Source organism: Lepisma saccharinum, chromosome 13 (assembly GCF_977018435.1).
Source record: "Lepisma saccharinum chromosome 13, izLepSacc3.1, whole genome shotgun sequence".
Taxonomy (NCBI): domain Eukaryota; kingdom Metazoa; phylum Arthropoda; class Insecta; order Zygentoma; family Lepismatidae; genus Lepisma; species Lepisma saccharinum.
In genome coordinates, this window is record NC_139241.1 from 15,205,947 (window position 1) to 15,224,628 (window position 18,682).

Below are 18,682 nucleotides of genomic sequence, written 5' to 3' on the forward strand. Positions count from 1 at the left end.
AATAAGGATATAAATCCGTGCCGATTTCTAATTTGCGTCATGTGCACGGACCAACGTACACAAATGATAAACCGACAGCAAATTCTGCCATCTCTCGGCCACCATTTCAACTAGTGGGAACTTGTACTTTGGCAACACATTCCATTTCACGAGGAATTTTCAGTTTACCTGTTCTCATATGCAACACGATTACACTTTCGGGTTTCTCCCACAGGCATGCTTAATAATGTTTCGTAAAGAAACCACACCGAAGCAAGAAAGAAAATTACCGCAGTTATTTTGGTTATGACGGGTCACTTTCATGTCATGCGATTCTTGCACGTATTTATGTAGTGATGGAATCTCGAAATTTACTATAGATTGGGTAAAATAGCCATGAATATAAAACAAGATAGTTCCGTGGAAATTACTTAACGTAATAATTCTCGGCATCAAAGCAAGTTACATTTCGACAATTGTAAATTAGAGAGAAAGAAATAAGTAAAAGGAATTTTGTGTTCCAAAATTTCCTATCATACGCTAACGACTCCTTTTTCACAATGTTACTTCCATACAGGGTTGGCAAATTTGTGTTCTTTTGTTTGTTTTAACATGCTTTTAATGTTGATTTGTCGAAAAGGATATATTTTTTTTTAAAAAATAAAACTTTTAAACAAAATGCCAAGATGACATTTTTTTAAGAATAATGAAAAATAATGTATCTGTAGAATATCCAAGGATTAATTGTGTTCATATTACAAGCAAACGCTTGACTAACTTCTTAAAATACACATTTATGTTAGTCTTAAATCTCGCCTGTACGCTGTTCGAGAAGCTCCAACTAATCCACAGTTTCCAGGCCCCACTGAGTCCAAGTGGTAGCTTCTGATTAATTATCATCGTGAATGGATATAAATCTTAAACATCTGCATAAATCATAGCCATGAATTTTAAACGTGGCCCACGGTATTCATCACCTTATGTGTGTTATTTGATGTACATTTCGAACCACTAAGCTGATTCTAATGCACAATAAAGAGAATGATACTCATTTAAAGAAAACGCGTAGTTACAAAACACACAAATAATCACAAACTATCAAACGTCAAGTATCAAAATGTGTTTTAAACAAATCTGAAAAGAAACATGTTTCAAACGCTTTGTTTAAACATTTGAAATAAACAAAGAAATATGTTTTAAACGGAGAAAACATATTGTTTAAAACACTTTGTTTTGATCATGCTAACTCTGTTTCCATACAATCCTCCCTGTGAAGTCATTTCCATGTTCGGCTTCGTTGTGAAATGACAAGAGCATTTGGAAATTTAGCAGGAAGCGCCCATACAGATCCTCCTGCCTGCAAATTTCAGAAGGTGAGAGATTATCAAGCTGAGCAAGAGCACACATTTCCACCTACAGTTTTCGTTGTGTTTGCTAATCGGGCTCAGTTTGTACCAAGCCTTTATAAAAAATAATAATAGACTCGTTTGTTGTTCCCCTCCACGGAAATCTTTAGTAAAAGGCGAGAGATTTTTGCGTATGAAGGGAAACCAGAGTTGTTTCCAGGCCACCAATTTTTCCTAGCCTATGTTGCAGTTCAATTCACTGCTCATGGGAACGTGTAGGTTCCGTAGGAAATCGCTGTTTTACTTGTTGAAATATAAAACCTCGTTTTGTGTGATTTTCGTTTCTTAAAACGAGAAAATAAGGATATAAATCCGTGCCGATTTCTAATTTGCGTCATGTGCACGGACCAACGTACACAAATGATAAACCGACAGCAAATTCTGCCATCTCTCGGCCACCATTTCAACTAGTGGGAACTTGTACTTTGGCAACACATTCCATTTCACGAAGAATTTTCAGTTTACCTGTTCTCATATGCAACACGATTACACTTTCGGGTTTCTCCCACAGGCATGCTTAATAATGTTTCGCAAAGAAACCACACCGAAGCAGGAAAGAAAATTACCGCAGTTATTTCGGTTATGACGGGTCACTTTCATGTCGTGCGATTCTTTCACGTATATATGTAGTGATGGAATCTCGAAATTTAGTATAGATTGGGCAATAGCCATGAATATAAAACAAGATAGTTCCGTGGAAATTACTTAACGTAATAATTCTCGGCATCAAAGCAAGTTACATTTCGACAATTGTAAATTAGAGAGAAAGAAATAAGTAAAAGGAATTTTGTGTTCCAAAATTTCCTATCATACGCTAACGACTTCTTTTTCACAATGTTACTTCCATACAGGGTTGGCAAATTTGTGTTCTTTTGTTTGTTTTAACATGCTTCTAATGTTGATTTGTCGAAAAGGATATATTTTTTTTTAAAAAAATAAAACTTTTAAACAAAATGCCAAGATGACATTTTTTTAAGAATAATGAAAAATAATGTATCTGTAGAACATCCAAGGATTGATTGTGTTCATATTACAAGCAAACGCTTGACTAACTTCTTAAGATACACATTTATGTTAGTCTTAAATCTCGCCTGTACGCTGTTCGAGAAGCTCCAACTAATCCACAGTTTCAAGGCCCCACTGAGTCCAAGTGGTAGCTTCTGATTAATTATCATCGTGAATGGATCTAAATCTTAAACATCTGCATAAGTCATAGCCATGAATTTTGAACGTGGCCCACGGTATTCATCACCATATGTGTGTTATTTGATGTACATTTTGAACCACTGAGCAGATTCTAATGCACAATAAAGAGAATGACACACATTTAAAGAACACGCGTAGTTACAAAACACACAAATAATCACAAACTATCAAACGTCAAGTATCAGAATGTGTTTTAAACAAATCTGAAAAGAAACATGTTTCAAACGCTTTGTTTAAACATTTGAAATAAAAAAAGAAATATGTTTTAAACGGAGAAAACATATTGTTTAAATCACTTTGTTTTGATCATGCTAACTCTGTTTCCATACAATCCTCCCTGTGAAGTCATTTCCATGTTCGGCTTCGTTGTGAAATGACAAGAGCATTTGGAAATTTAGCAGGAAGCGCCCATACAGATCCTCCTGCCTGCAAATTTCAGAAGGTGAGAGATTATCAAGCTGAGCAAGAGCACACATTTCCACCTACAGTTTTCGTTGTGTTTGCTAATCGGGCTCAGTTTGTACCAAGCCTTTATAAAAAATAATAATAGACTCGTTTGTTGTTCCCCTCCACGGAAATCTTTAGTAAAAGGCGAAAGATTTTTGCGTATGAAGGGAAACCAGAGTTGTTTCCAGGCCACCAATTTTTCCTAGCCTATGTTGCAGTTCAATTCACTGCTCATGGGAACGTGTAGGTTCCGTAGGAAATCGCTGTTTTACTTGTTGAAATATAAAACCTCGTTTTGTGTGATTTTCGTTTCTTAAAACGAGAAAATAAGGATATAAATCCGTGCCGATTTCTAACTTGCGTCATGTGCACGGACCAACGTACACAAATGATAAACCGACAGCAAATTCTGCCATCTCTCGGCCACCATTTCAACTAGTGGGAACTTGTACTTTGGCAACACATTCCATTTCACGAAGAATTTTCAGTTTACCTGTTCTCATATGCAACACGATTACACTTTCGGGTTTCTCCCACAGGCATGCTTAATAATGTTTCGTAAAGAAACCACACCGAAGCAGGAAAGAAAATTACCGCAGTTATTTCGGTTATGAAGGGTCACTTTCATGTCGTGCGATTCTTGCACGTATATATGTAGTGATGGAATCTCGAAATTTAGTATAGATTGGGCAATAGCCATGAATATAAAACAAGATAGTTCCGTGGAAATTACTTAACGTAATAATTCTCGGCATCAAAGCAAGTTACATTTCGACAATTGTAAATTGGAGAGAAAGAAATAAGTAAAAGGAATTTTGTGTTCCAAAATTTCCTTTCATACGCTAACGACTTGTTTTTCACAATGTTACTTCCATACAGGGTTGGCAAATTTGTGTTCTTTTGTTTGTTTTAACATGCTTTTAATGTTGATTTGTCGAAAAGGATATATTTTTTTTAAAAAAAATAAAACTTTTAAACAAAATGCCAAGATGACAATTTTTTAAGAATAATGAAAAATAATGTATCTGTTGAATATCCAAGGATTGATTGTGTTCATATTACAAGCAAACGCTTGACTAACTTCTTAAAATTCACATTTATGTTAGTCTTAAATCTCGCCTGTACGCTGTTCGAGAAGCTCCAACTAATCCACAGTTTCCAGGCCCCACTGAGTCCAAGTGGTAGCTTCTGATTAATTATCATCGTGAATGGATATAAATCTTAAACATCTGCATAAATCATAGCCATGAATTTTAAACGTGGCCCACGGTATTCATCACCTTATGTGTGTTATTTGATGTACATTTCGAACCACTGAGCTGATTCTAATGCACAATAAAGAGAATGATACTCATTTAAAGAAAACGCGTAGTTACAAAACACACAAATAATCACAAACTATCAAACGTCAAGTATCAAAATGTGTTTTAAACAAATCTGAAAAGAAACATGTTTCAAACGCTTTGTTTAAACATTTGAAATAAACAAAGAAATATGTTTTAAACGGAGAAAACATATTGTTTAAAACACTTTGTTTTGATCATGCTAACTCTGTTTCCATACAATCCTCCCTGTGAAGTCATTTCCATGTTCGGCTTCGTTGTGAAATGACAAGAGCATTTGGAAATTTAGCAGGAAGCGCCCATACAGATCCTCCTGCCTGCAAATTTCAGAAGGTGAGAGATTATCAAGCTGAGCAAGAGCACACATTTCCACCTACAGTTTTCGTTGTGTTTGCTAATCGGGCTCAGTTTGTACCAAGCCTTTATAAAAAATAATAATAGACTCGTTTGTTGTTCCCCTCCACGGAAATCTTTAGTAAAAGGCGAAAGATTTTTGCGTATGAAGGGAAACCAGAGTTGTTTCCAGGCCACCAATTTTTCCTAGCCTATGTTGCAGTTCAATTCACTGCTCATGGGAACGTGTAGGTTCCGTAGGAAATCGCTGTTTTACTTGTTGAAATATAAAACCTCGTTTTGTGTGATTTTCGTTTCTTAAAACGAGAAAATAAGGATATAAATCCGTGCCGATTTCTAATTTGCGTCATGTGCAGGGACCAACGTACACAAATGATAAACCGACAGCAAATTCTGCCATCTCTCGGCCACCATTTCAACTAGTGGGAACTTGTACTTTGGCAACACATTCCATTTCACGAAGAATTTTCAGTTTACCTGTTCTCATATGCAACACGATTACACTTTCGGGTTTCTCCCACAGGCATGCTTAATAATGTTTCGCAAAGAAACCACACCGAAGCAGGAAAGAAAATTACCGCAGTTATTTCGGTTATGACGGGTCACTTTCATGTCGTGCGATTCTTTCACGTATATATGTAGTGATGGAATCTCGAAATTTAGTATAGATTGGGCAATAGCCATGAATATAAAACAAGATAGTTCCGTGGAAATTACTTAACGTAATAATTCTCGGCATCAAAGCAAGTTACATTTCGACAATTGTAAATTAGAGAGAAAGAAATAAGTAAAAGGAATTTTGTGTTCCAAAATTTCCTATCATACGCTAACGACTTCTTTTTCACAATGTTACTTCCATACAGGGTTGGCAAATTTGTGTTCTTTTGTTTGTTTTAACATGCTTCTAATGTTGATTTGTCGAAAAGGATATATTTTTTTTTAAAAAAATAAAACTTTTAAACAAAATGCCAAGATGACATTTTTTTAAGAATAATGAAAAATAATGTATCTGTAGAACATCCAAGGATTGATTGTGTTCATATTACAAGCAAACGCTTGACTAACTTCTTAAGATACACATTTATGTTAGTCTTAAATCTCGCCTGTACGCTGTTCGAGAAGCTCCAACTAATCCACAGTTTCCAGGCCCCACTGAGTCCAAGTGGTAGCTTCTGATTAATTATCATCGTGAATGGATCTAAATCTTAAACATCTCCATAAATCATAGTCAAGAATTTTAAACGTGGCCCACGGTATTCATCACCATATGTGTGTTATTTGATGTACATTTTGAACCACTGAGCTGATTCTAATGCACAATAAAGAGAATGATACTCATTTAAAGAAAACGCGTAGTTACAAAACACACAAATAATCACAAACTATCAAACGTCAAGTATCAAAATTTGGTTTAAACAAATCTGAAAAGAAACATGTTTCAAACGCTTTGTTTAAACATTTGAAATAAACAAAGAAATATGTTTTAAACGGAGAAAACATATTGTTTAAAACACTTTGTTTTGATCATGCTAACTCTGTTTCCATACAATCCTCCCTGTGAAGTCATTTCCATGTTCGGCTTCGTTTGTGAAATGACAAGAGCATTTGGAAATTTAGCAGCAAGCGCCCATACAGATCCTCCTGCCTGCAAATTTCAGAAGGTGAGAGATTATTAGGCTTAGCAAGAGCACACATTTCCACCTACAGTTTTCGTTGTGTTTGCTAATCGGGCTCAGTTTGTACCAAGCCTTTATAAAAAATAATATTAGACTCGTTTGTTGTTCCCCTCCACGGAAATCTTTAGTAAAAGGCGAAAGATTTTTGCGTATGAAGGGAAACCAGAGTTGTTTCCAGGCCTTTTTTTTTTTTCCCGTTCATCCGTTTAGAGGGTTATGTCCCTCTCTTCGGTATTTCCAGGCCACCAATTTTTCCTAGCCTATGTTGCAGTTCTATTCACTGCTCATGGGAACGTGTAGGTTCCGTAGGAAATTGCTGTTTTACTTGCTGAAACATAAAACCTCGTTTTGTGTGATTTTCGTTTCTTAAAACGAGAGAATAAGGATATAAATCCGTGCCGATTTCTAATTTGCGTCATGTGCACGGAGCAACGTACACAAATGATAAACCGACAGCAAATTCTGCCATCTCTCGGACACCATTTCAACTAGTGGGAACTTGTATTTTGGCAACAAATTCCATTTCACGAAGATTTTTCAGTTTATCTGTTCTCATATGCAACACGATTACACTTTCGGTTTTCTCCCACAGGCATGCTTAATAATGTTTCGTAAAGAAACCAAACCGAAGCAAGAAAGAAAATTACCGCAGTTATTTCGGTTGTGACGGGTCACTTTCATGTCATGCGATTCTTGCACGTATATATGTAGTGATGGAATCTCGAAATTTACTATAGATTGGGAAATAGCCATGAATATAAAACAAGATAGTTCCGTGGAAATTACTTAACGTAATAATTCTCGGCATCAAAGCAAGTTACATTTCGACAATTGTAAATTAGAGAGAAAGAAATAAGTAAAAGGAATTTTGTGTTCCAAAATTTCCTATCGTACGCTAACGACTTCTTTTTCACAATGTTACTTCCATACAGGGTTGGCAAATTTGTGTTCTTTTGTTTGTTTTAACATGCTTTTAATGTTGATTTGTCGAAAAGGATATATTTTTTTTAAAAAAATAAAACTTTTAAACAAAATGCCAAGATGACAATTTTTTAAAAATAATGAAAAATAATGTATCTGTAGAACATCCAAGGATTGATTGTGTTCATATTACAAGCAAACGCTTGACTAACTTCTTAAAATACACATTTATGTTAGTCTTAAATCTCTCCTGTACGCTGTTCGAGAAGCTCGAACTAATACACAGTTTCCAGGCCTCACTGAGTCCAAGTGGTAACTTCTGATTAATTATCATCGTGAATGGATCTAAATCTTAAACATCTGCATAAATCATAGCCAAGAATTTTAAACGTGGCCCACGGTATTCATCACCATATGTGTGTTATTAGATGTACATTTTGAACCACTGAGCTGATTCTAATGCACAATAAAGAGAATGATACTCATTTAAAGAAAACGCGTAGTTACAAAACACACAAATAATCACAAACTATCAAACGTCAAGTATCAAAATTTGTTTTAAACAAATCTGAAAAGAAACATGTTTCAAACGCTTTGTTTAAACATTTGAAATAAACAAAGAAATATGTTTTAAACGGAGAAAACATATTGTTTAAAACACTTTGTTTTGATCATGCTAACTCTGTTTCCATACAATCCTCCCTGTGAAGTCATTTCCATGTTCGGCTTCGTTTGTGAAATGACAAGAGCATTTGGAAATTTAGCAGCAAGCGCTAACGTGTAGGTTCCGTTGGAAATTGCTGTTTTACTTGCTGAAACATAAAACCTCGTTTTGTGTGATTTTCGTTTCTTAAAACGAGAGAATAAGGATATAAATCCGTGCCGATTTCTAATTTGCGTCATGTGCACGGAGCAACGTACACAAATGATAAACCGACAGCAAATTCTGCCATCTCTCGGACACCATTTCAACTAGTGGGAACTTGTATTTTGGCAACAAATTCCATTTCACGAAGATTTTTCAGTTTATCTGTTCTCATATGCAACACGATTACACTTTCGGTTTTCTCCCACAGGCATGCTTAATAATGTTTCGTAAAGAAACCAAACCGAAGCAAGAAAGAAAATTACCGCAGTTATTTCGGTTGTGACGGGTCACTTTCATGTCATGCGATTCTTGCACGTATATATGTAGTGATGGAATCTCGAAATTTAGTATAGATTGGGCAATAGCCATGAATATAAAACAAGATAGTTCCGTGGAAATTACTTAACGTAATAATTCTCGGCATCAAAGCAAGTTACATTTCGACAATTGTAAATTAGAGAGAAAGAAATAAGTAAAAGGAATTTTGTGTTCCAAAATTTCCTATCATACGCTAACGACTTCTTTTTCACAATGTTACTTCCATACAGGGTTGCCAAATTTGTGTTCTTTTGTTTGTTTTCACATGCTTTTAATGTTGATTTGTCGAAAAGGATATATTTTTTTTTAAAAAGATAAAACTTTTAAACAAAATGCCAAGATGACATTTTTTTAAGAATAATGAAAAATAATGTATCTGTAGAACATCCAAGGATTGATTGTGTTCATATTACAAGCAAACGCTTGACTAACTTCTTAAAATACACATTTATGTTAGTCTTAAATCTCGCCTGTACGCTGTTCGAGAAGCTCCAACTAATCCACAGTTTCCAGGCCCCACTGAGTCCAAGTGGTAGCTTCTGATTAATTATCATCGTGAATGGATCTAAATCTTAAACATCTGCATAAGTCATAGCCATGAATTTTGAACGTGGCCCACGGTATTCATCACCATATGTGTGTTATTTGATGTACATTTTGAACCACTGAGCAGATTCTAATGCACAATAAAGAGAATGACACACATTTAAAGAACACGCGTAGTTACAAAACACACAAATAATCACAAACTATCAAACGTCAAGTATCAGAATGTGTTTTAAACAAATCTGAAAAGAAACATGTTTCAAACGCTTTGTTTAAACATTTGAAATAAACAAAGAAATATGTTTTAAACGGAGAAAACATATTGTTTAAATCACTTTGTTTTGATCATGCTAACTCTGTTTCCATACAATCCTCCCTGTGAAGTCATTTCCATGTTCGGCTTCGTTGTGAAATGACAAGAGCATTTGGAAATTTAGCAGGAAGCGCCCATACAGATCCTCCTGCCTGCAAATTTCAGAAGGTGAGAGATTATCAAGCTGAGCAAGAGCACACATTTCCACCTACAGTTTTCGTTGTGTTTGCTAATCGGGCTCAGTTTGTACCAAGCCTTTATAAAAAATAATAATAGACTCGTTTGTTGTTCCCCTCCACGGAAATCTTTAGTAAAAGGCGAAAGATTTTTGCGTATGAAGGGAAACCAGAGTTGTTTCCAGGCCACCAATTTTTCCTAGCCTATGTTGCAGTTCAATTCACTGCTCATGGGAACGTGTAGGTTCCGTAGGAAATCGCTGTTTTACTTGTTGAAATATAAAACCTCGTTTTGTGTGATTTTCGTTTCTTAAAACGAGAAAATAAGGATATAAATCCGTGCCGATTTCTAATTTGCGTCATGTGCACGGACCAACGTACACAAATGATAAACCGACAGCAAATTCTGCCATCTCTCGGCCACCATTTCAACTAGTGGGAACTTGTACTTTGGCAACACATTCCATTTCACGAAGAATTTTCAGTTTACCTGTTCTCATATGCAACACGATTACACTTTCGGGTTTCTCCCACAGGCATGCTTAATAATGTTTCGTAAAGAAACCACACCGAAGCAGGAAAGAAAATTACCGCAGTTATTTCGGTTATGACGGGTCACTTTCATGTCGTGCGATTCTTGCACGTATATATGTAGTGATGGAATCTCGAAATTTAGTATAGATTGGGCAATAGCCATGAATATAAAACAAGATAGTTCCGTGGAAATTACTTAACGTAATAATTCTCGGCATCAAAGCAAGTTACATTTCGACAATTGTAAATTAGAGAGAAAGAAATAAGTAAAAGGAATTTTGTGTTCCAAAATTTCCTATCATACGCTAACGACTTCTTTTTCACAATGTTACTTCCATACAGGGTTGGCAAATTTGTGTTCTTTTGTTTGTTTTAACATGCTTTTAATGTTGATTTGTCGAAAAGGATATATATTTTTTTTAAAAAATAAAACTTTTAAACAAAATGCCAAGATGACATTTTTTTAAGGATAATGAAAAATAATGTATCTGTAGAACATCCAAGGATTGATTGTGTTCATATTACAAGCAAACGCTTGACTAACTTCTTAAAATACACATTTATGTTAGTCTTAAATCTCGCCTGTACACTGTTCGAGAAGCTCCAACTAATCCACAGTTTCCAGGCCCCACTGAGTCCAAGTGGTAGCTTCTGATTAATTATCATCGTGAATGGATCTAAATCTTAAACATCTGCATAAGTCATAGCCATGAATTTTGAACGTGGCCCACGGTATTCATCACCATATGTGTGTTATTTGATGTACATTTTGAACCACTGAGCAGATTCTAATGCACAATAAAAAGAATGACACACATTTAAAGAACACGCGTAGTTACAAAACACACAAATAATCACAAACTATCAAACGTCAAGTATCAGAATGTGTTTTAAACAAATCTGAAAAGAAACATGTTTCAAACGCTTTGTTTAAACATTTGAAATAAACAAAGAAATATGTTTTAAACGGAGAAAACATATTGTTTAAATCACTTTGTTTTGATCATGCTAACTCTGTTTCCATACAATCCCCCTGTGAAGTCATTTCCATGTTCGGCTTCGTTGTGAAATGACAAGAGCATTTGGAAATTTAGCAGGAAGCGCCCATACAGATCCTCCTGCCTGCAAATTTCAGAAGGTGAGAGATTATCAAGCTGAGCAAGAGCACACATTTCCACCTACAGTTTTCGTTGTGTTTGCTAATCGGGCTCAGTTTGTACCAAGCCTTTATAAAAAATAATAATAGACTCGTTTGTTGTTCCCCTCCACGGAAATCTTTAGTAAAAGGCGAAAGATTTTTGCGTATGAAGGGAAACCAGAGTTGTTTCCAGGCCACCAATTTTTCCTAGCCTATGTTGCAGTTCAATTCACTGCTCATGGGAACGTGTAGGTTACGTAGGAAATTGCTGTTTTACTTGTTGAAATATAAAACCTCGTTTTGTGTGATATTCGTTTCTTAAAACGAGAAAATAAGGATATAAATCCGTGCCGATTTCTAATTTGCGTCATGTGCACGGACCAACGTACACAAATGATAAACCGACAGCAAATTCTGCCATCTCTCGGCCACCGTTTCAACTAGTGGGAACTTGTACTTTGGCAACACATTCCATTTCACGAGGAATTTTCAGTTTACCTGTTCTCATATGCAACACGATTACACTTTCGGGTTTCTCCCACAGGCATGCTTAATAATGTTTCGTAAAGAAACCACACCGAAGCAAGAAAGAAAATTACCGCAGTTATTTTGGTTATGACGGGTCACTTTCATGTCATGCGATTCTTGCACGTATTTATGTAGTGATGGAATCTCGAAATTTACTATAGATTGGGTAAAATAGCCATGAATATAAAACAAGATAGTTCCGTGGAAATTACTTAACGTAATAATTCTCGGCATCAAAGCAAGTTACATTTCGACAATTGTAAATTAGAGAGAAAGAAATAAGTAAAAGGAATTTTGTGTTCCAAAATTTCCTATCATACGCTAACGACTCCTTTTTCACAATGTTACTTCCATACAGGGTTGGCAAATTTGTGTTCTTTTGTTTGTTTTAACATGCTTTTAATGTTGATTTGTCGAAAAGGATATATTTTTTTTTAAAAAAATAAAACTTTTAAACAAAATGCCAAGATGACATTTTTTTAAGAATAATGAAAAATAATGTATCTGTAGAATATCCAAGGATTAATTGTGTTCATATTACAAGCAAACGCTTGACTAACTTCTTAAAATACACATTTATGTTAGTCTTAAATCTCGCCTGTACGCTGTTCGAGAAGCTCCAACTAATCCACAGTTTCCAGGCCCCACTGAGTCCAAGTGGTAGCTTCTGATTAATTATCATCGTGAATGGATATAAATCTTAAACATCTGCATAAATCATAGCCATGAATTTTAAACGTGGCCCACGGTATTCATCACCTTATGTGTGTTATTTGATGTACATTTCGAACCACTGAGCTGATTCTAATGCACAATAAAGAGAATGATACTCATTTAAAGAAAACGCGTAGTTACAAAACACACAAATAATCACAAACTATCAAACGTCAAGTATCAAAATGTGTTTTAAACAAATCTGAAAAGAAACATGTTTCAAACGCTTTGTTTAAACATTTGAAATAAACAAAGAAATATGTTTTAAACGGAGAAAACATATTGTTTAAAACACTTTGTTTTGATCATGCTAACTCTGTTTCCATACAATCCTCCCTGTGAAGTCATTTCCATGTTCGGCTTCGTTGTGAAATGACAAGAGCATTTGGAAATTTAGCAGGAAGCGCCCATACAGATCCTCCTGCCTGCAAATTTCAGAAGGTGAGAGATTATCAAGCTGAGCAAGAGCACACATTTCCACCTACAGTTTTCGTTGTGTTTGCTAATCGGGCTCAGTTTGTACCAAGCCTTTATAAAAAATAATAATAGACTCGTTTGTTGTTCCCCTCCACGGAAATCTTTAGTAAAAGGCGAAAGATTATTGCGTATGAAGGGAAACCAGAGTTGTTTCCTGGCCACCAATTTTTCCTAGCCTATGTTGCAGTTCAATTCACTGCTCATGGGAACGTGTAGGTTCCGTAGGAAATCGCTGTTTTACTTGTTGAAATATAAAGCCTCGTTTTGTGTGATTTTCGTTTCTTAAAACGAGAAAATAAGGATATAAATCCGTGCCGATTTCTAATTTGCGTCATGTGCACGGACCAACGTACACAAATGATAAACCGACAGCAAATTCTGCCATCTCTCGGCCACCATTTCAACTAGTGGGAACTTGTACTTTGGCAACACATTCCATTTCACGAAGAATTTTCAGTTTACCTGTTCTCATATGCAACACGATTACACTTTCGGGTTTCTCCCACAGGCATGCTTAATAATTTTTCGCAAAGAAACCACACCGAAGCAGGAAAGAAAATTACCGCAGTTATTTCGGTTATGACGGGTCACTTTCATGTCGTGCGATTCTTTCACGTATATATGTAGTGATGGAATCTCGAAATTTAGTATAGATTGGGCAATAGCCATGAATATAAAACAAGATAGTTCCGTGGAAATTACTTAACGTAATAATTCTCGGCATCAAAGCAAGTTACATTTCGACAATTGTAAATTAGAGAGAAAGAAATAAGTAAAAGGAATTTTGTGTTCCAAAATTTCCTATCATACGCTAACGACTTCTTTTTCACAATGTTACTTCCATACAGGGTTGGCAAATTTGTGTTCTTTTGTTTGTTTTAACATGCTTCTAATGTTGATTTGTCGAAAAGGATATATTTTTTTTTTAAAAAATAAAACTTTTAAACAAAATGCCAAGATGACATTTTTTTAAGAATAATGAAAAATAATGTATCTGTAGAACATCCAAGGATTGATTGTGTTCATATTACAAGCAAACGCTTGACTAACTTCTTAAGATACACATTTATGTTAGTCTTAAATCTCGCCTGTACGCTGTTCGAGAAGCTCCAACTAATCCACAGTTTCCAGGCCCCACTGAGTCCAAGTGGTAGCTTCTGATTAATTATCATCGTGAATGGATCTAAATCTTAAACATCTGCATAAGTCATAGCCATGAATTTTGAACGTGGCCCACGGTATTCATCACCATATGTGTGTTATTTGATGTACATTTTGAACCACTGAGCAGATTCTAATGCACAATAAAGAGAATGACACACATTTAAAGAACACGCGTAGTTACAAAACACACAAATAATCACAAACTATCAAACGTCAAGTATCAGAATGTGTTTTAAACAAATCTGAAAAGAAACATGTTTCAAACGCTTTGTTTAAACATTTGAAATAAAAAAAGAAATATGTTTTAAACGGAGAAAACATATTGTTTAAATCACTTTGTTTTGATCATGCTAACTCTGTTTCCATACAATCCTCCCTGTGAAGTCATTTCCATGTTCGGCTTCGTTGTGAAATGACAAGAGCATTTGGAAATTTAGCAGGAAGCGCCCATACAGATCCTCCTGCCTGCAAATTTCAGAAGGTGAGAGATTATCAAGCTGAGCAAGAGCACACATTTCCACCTACAGTTTTCGTTGTGTTTGCTAATCGGGCTCAGTTTGTACCAAGCCTTTATAAAAAATAATAATAGACTCGTTTGTTGTTCCCCTCCACGGAAATCTTTAGTAAAAGGCGAAAGATTTTTGCGTATGAAGGGAAACCAGAGTTGTTTCCAGGCCACCAATTTTTCCTAGCCTATGTTGCAGTTCAATTCACTGCTCATGGGAACGTGTAGGTTCCGTAGGAAATCGCTGTTTTACTTGTTGAAATATAAAACCTCGTTTTGTGTGATTTTCGTTTCTTAAAACGAGAAAATAAGGATATAAATCCGTGCCGATTTCTAATTTGCGTCATGTGCACGGACCAACGTACACAAATGATAAACCGACAGCAAATTCTGCCATCTCTCGGCCACCATTTCAACTAGTGGGAACTTGTACTTTGGCAACACATTCCATTTCACGAAGAATTTTCAGTTTACCTGTTCTCATATGCAACACGATTACACTTTCGGGTTTCTCCCACAGGCATGCTTAATAATGTTTCGTAAAGAAACCACACCGAAGCAGGAAAGAAAATTACCGCAGTTATTTCGGTTATGACGGGTCACTTTCATGTCGTGCGATTCTTGCACGTATATATGTAGTGATGGAATCTCGAAATTTAGTATAGATTGGGCAATAGCCATGAATATAAAACAAGATAGTTCCGTGGAAATTACTTAACGTAATAATTCTCGGCATCAAAGCAAGTTACATTTCGACAATTGTAAATTGGAGAGAAAGAAATAAGTAAAAGGAATTTTGTGTTCCAAAATTTCCTTTCATACGCTAACGACTTGTTTTTCACAATGTTACTTCCATACAGGGTTGGCAAATTTGTGTTCTTTTGTTTGTTTTAACATGCTTTTAATGTTGATTTGTCGAAAAGGATATATTTTTTTTAAAAAAAATAAAACTTTTAAACAAAATGCCAAGATGACAATTTTTTAAGAATAATGAAAAATAATGTATCTGTTGAATATCCAAGGATTGATTGTGTTCATATTACAAGCAAACGCTTGACTAACTTCTTAAAATTCACATTTATGTTAGTCTTAAATCTCGCCTGTACGCTGTTCGAGAAGCTCCAACTAATCCACAGTTTCCAGGCCCCACTGAGTCCAAGTGGTAGCTTCTGATTAATTATCATCGTGAATGGATCTAAATCTTAAACATCTCCATAAATCATAGTCAAGAATTTTAAACGTGGCCCACGGTATTCATCACCATATGTGTGTTATTTGATGTACATTTTGAACCACTGAGCTGATTCTAATGCACAATAAAGAGAATGATACTCATTTAAAGAAAACGCGTAGTTACAAAACACACAAATAATCACAAACTATCAAACGTCAAGTATCAAAATTTGTTTTAAACAAATCTGAAAAGAAACATGTTTCAAACGCTTTGTTTAAACATTTGAAATAAACAAAGAAATATGTTTTAAACGGAGAAAACATATTGTTTAAAACACTTTGTTTTGATCATGCTAACTCTGTTTCCATACAATCCTCCCTGTGAAGTCATTTCCATGTTCGGCTTCGTTTGTGAAATGACAAGAGCATTTGGAAATTTAGCAGCAAGCGCCCATACAGATCCTCCTGCCTGCAAATTTCAGAAGGTGAGAGATTATTAGGCTTAGCAAGAGCACACATTTCCACCTACAGTTTTCGTTGTGTTTGCTAATCGGGCTCAGTTTGTACCAAGCCTTTATAAAAAATAATATTAGACTCGTTTGTTGTTCCCCTCCACGGAAATCTTTAGTAAAAGGCGAAAGATTTTTGCGTATGAAGGGAAACCAGAGTTGTTTCCAGGCCTTTTTTTTTTTTCCCCGTTCATCCGTTTAGAGGGTTATGTCCCTCTCTTCGGTATTTCCAGGCCACCAATTTTTCCTAGCCTATGTTGCAGTTCTATTCACTGCTCATGGGAACGTGTAGGTTCCGTAGGAAATTGCTGTTTTACTTGCTGAAACATAAAACCTCGTTTTGCGTGATTTTCGTTTCTTAAAACGAGAGAATAAGGATATAAATCCGTGCCGATTTCTAATTTGCGTCATGTGCACGGAGCAACGTACACAAATGATAAACCGACAGCAAATTCTGCCATCTCTCGGACACCATTTCAACTAGTGGGAACTTGTATTTTGGCAACAAATTCCATTTCACGAAGATTTTTCAGTTTATCTGTTCTCATATGCAACACGATTACACTTTCGGTTTTCTCCCACAGGCATGCTTAATAATGTTTCGTAAAGAAACCAAACCGAAGCAAGAAAGAAAATTACCGCAGTTATTTCGGTTGTGACGGGTCACTTTCATGTCATGCGATTCTTGCACGTATATATGTAGTGATGGAATCTCGAAATTTACTATAGATTGGGAAATAGCCATGAATATAAAACAAGATAGTTCCGTGGAAATTACTTAACGTAATAATTCTCGGCATCAAAGCAAGTTACATTTCGACAATTGTAAATTAGAGAGAAAGAAATAAGTAAAAGGAATTTTGTGTTCCAAAATTTCCTATCGTACGCTAACGACTTCTTTTTCACAATGTTACTTCCATACAGGGTTGGCAAATTTGTGTTCTTTTGTTTGTTTTAACATGCTTTTAATGTTGATTTGTCGAAAAGGATATATTTTTTTTTAAAAAAATAAAACTTTTAAACAAAATGCCAAGATGACAATTTTTTAAGAATAATGAAAAATAATGTATCTGTAGAACGTCCAAGGATTGATTGTGTTCATATTACAAGCAAACGCTTGACTAACTTCTTAAAATACACATTTATGTTAGTCTTAAATCTCTCCTGTACGCTGTTCGAGAAGCTCGAACTAATACACAGTTTCCAGGCCTCACTGAGTCCAAGTGGTAACTTCTGATTAATTATCATCGTGAATGGATCTAAATCTTAAACATCTGCATAAATCATAGCCAAGAATTTTAAACGTGGCCCACGGTATTCATCACCATATGTGTGTTATTTGATGTACATTTTGAACCACTGAGCTGATTCTAATGCACAATAAAGAGAATGATACTCATTTAAAGAAAACGCGTAGTTACAAAACACACAAATAATCACAAACTATCAAACGTCAAGTATCAAAATTTGTTTTAAACAAATCTGAAAAGAAACATGTTTCAAACGCTTTGTTTAAACATTTGAAATAAACAAAGAAATATGTTTTAAACGGAGAAAAAATATTGTTTAAAACACTTTGTTTTGATCATGCTAACTCTGTTTCCATACAATCCTCCCTGTGAAGTCATTTCCATGTTCGGCTTCGTTTGTGAAATGACAAGAGCATTTGGAAATTTAGCAGCAAGCGCTAACGTGTAGGTTCCGTTGGAAATTGCTGTTTTACTTGCTGAAACATAAAACCTCGTTTTGTGTGATTTTCGTTTCTTAAAACGAGAGAATAAGGATATAAATCCGTGCCGATTTCTAATTTGCGTCATGTGCACGGAGCAACGTACACAAATGATAAACCGACAGCAAATTCTGCCATCTCTCGGACACCATTTCAACTAGTGGGAACTTGTATTTTGGCAACAAATTCCATTTCACGAAGATTTTTCAGTTTATCTGTTCTCATATGCAACACGATTACACTTTCGGTTTTCTCCCACAGGCATGCTTAATAATGTTTCGTAAAGAAACCAAACCGAAGCAAGAAAGAAAATTACCGCAGTTATTTCGGTTGTGACGGGTCACTTTCATGTCATGCGATTCTTGCACGTATATATGTAGTGATGGAATCTCGAAATTTAGTATAGATTGGGCAATAGCCATGAATATAAAACAAGATAGTTCCGTGGAAATTACTTAACGTAATAATTCTCGGCATCAAAGCAAGTTACATTTCGACAATTGTAAATTAGAGAGAAAGAAATAAGTAAAAGGAATTTTGTGTTCCAAAATTTCCTATCATACGCTAACGACTTCTTTTTCACAATGTTACTTCCATACAGGGTTGCCAAATTTGTGTTCTTTTGTTTGTTTTCACATGCTTTTAATGTTGATTTGTC

The 18,682-nt window shown here is 35.4% G+C and overlaps 9 non-coding genes across 9 annotated transcripts; all 9 read right to left on the reverse strand.

Moving 5' to 3' along the window:
* Positions 1-1,420: 1,420 nt before the first annotated feature.
* Positions 1,421-1,538, reverse strand: LOC145997752 (U5 spliceosomal RNA). Its single transcript, XR_014443146.1, has one exon. It is a non-coding gene; the product is annotated as a U5 spliceosomal RNA (small nuclear RNA).
* A 1,563-nt stretch (positions 1,539-3,101) lies between these two features.
* On the reverse strand, positions 3,102-3,219 carry LOC145997632 (U5 spliceosomal RNA). The gene has a single exon (XR_014443031.1). It is a non-coding gene; the product is annotated as a U5 spliceosomal RNA (small nuclear RNA).
* A 1,563-nt stretch (positions 3,220-4,782) lies between these two features.
* LOC145997634 (U5 spliceosomal RNA) lies at positions 4,783-4,900 on the reverse strand. Its single transcript, XR_014443032.1, has one exon. It is a non-coding gene; the product is annotated as a U5 spliceosomal RNA (small nuclear RNA).
* A 1,564-nt stretch (positions 4,901-6,464) lies between these two features.
* On the reverse strand, positions 6,465-6,582 carry LOC145997504 (U5 spliceosomal RNA). Its single transcript, XR_014442908.1, has one exon. It is a non-coding gene; the product is annotated as a U5 spliceosomal RNA (small nuclear RNA).
* Positions 6,583-9,613: 3,031 nt separating this feature from the next.
* On the reverse strand, positions 9,614-9,731 carry LOC145997635 (U5 spliceosomal RNA). Its single transcript, XR_014443033.1, has one exon. It is a non-coding gene; the product is annotated as a U5 spliceosomal RNA (small nuclear RNA).
* Positions 9,732-11,293: 1,562 nt separating this feature from the next.
* LOC145997637 (U5 spliceosomal RNA) lies at positions 11,294-11,411 on the reverse strand. Its single transcript, XR_014443035.1, has one exon. It is a non-coding gene; the product is annotated as a U5 spliceosomal RNA (small nuclear RNA).
* A 1,565-nt stretch (positions 11,412-12,976) lies between these two features.
* On the reverse strand, positions 12,977-13,094 carry LOC145997712 (U5 spliceosomal RNA). The gene has a single exon (XR_014443108.1). It is a non-coding gene; the product is annotated as a U5 spliceosomal RNA (small nuclear RNA).
* Positions 13,095-14,657: 1,563 nt separating this feature from the next.
* On the reverse strand, positions 14,658-14,775 carry LOC145997638 (U5 spliceosomal RNA). Its single transcript, XR_014443036.1, has one exon. It is a non-coding gene; the product is annotated as a U5 spliceosomal RNA (small nuclear RNA).
* A 1,564-nt stretch (positions 14,776-16,339) lies between these two features.
* Positions 16,340-16,457, reverse strand: LOC145997505 (U5 spliceosomal RNA). Its single transcript, XR_014442909.1, has one exon. It is a non-coding gene; the product is annotated as a U5 spliceosomal RNA (small nuclear RNA).
* Positions 16,458-18,682: the final 2,225 nt, after the last annotated feature.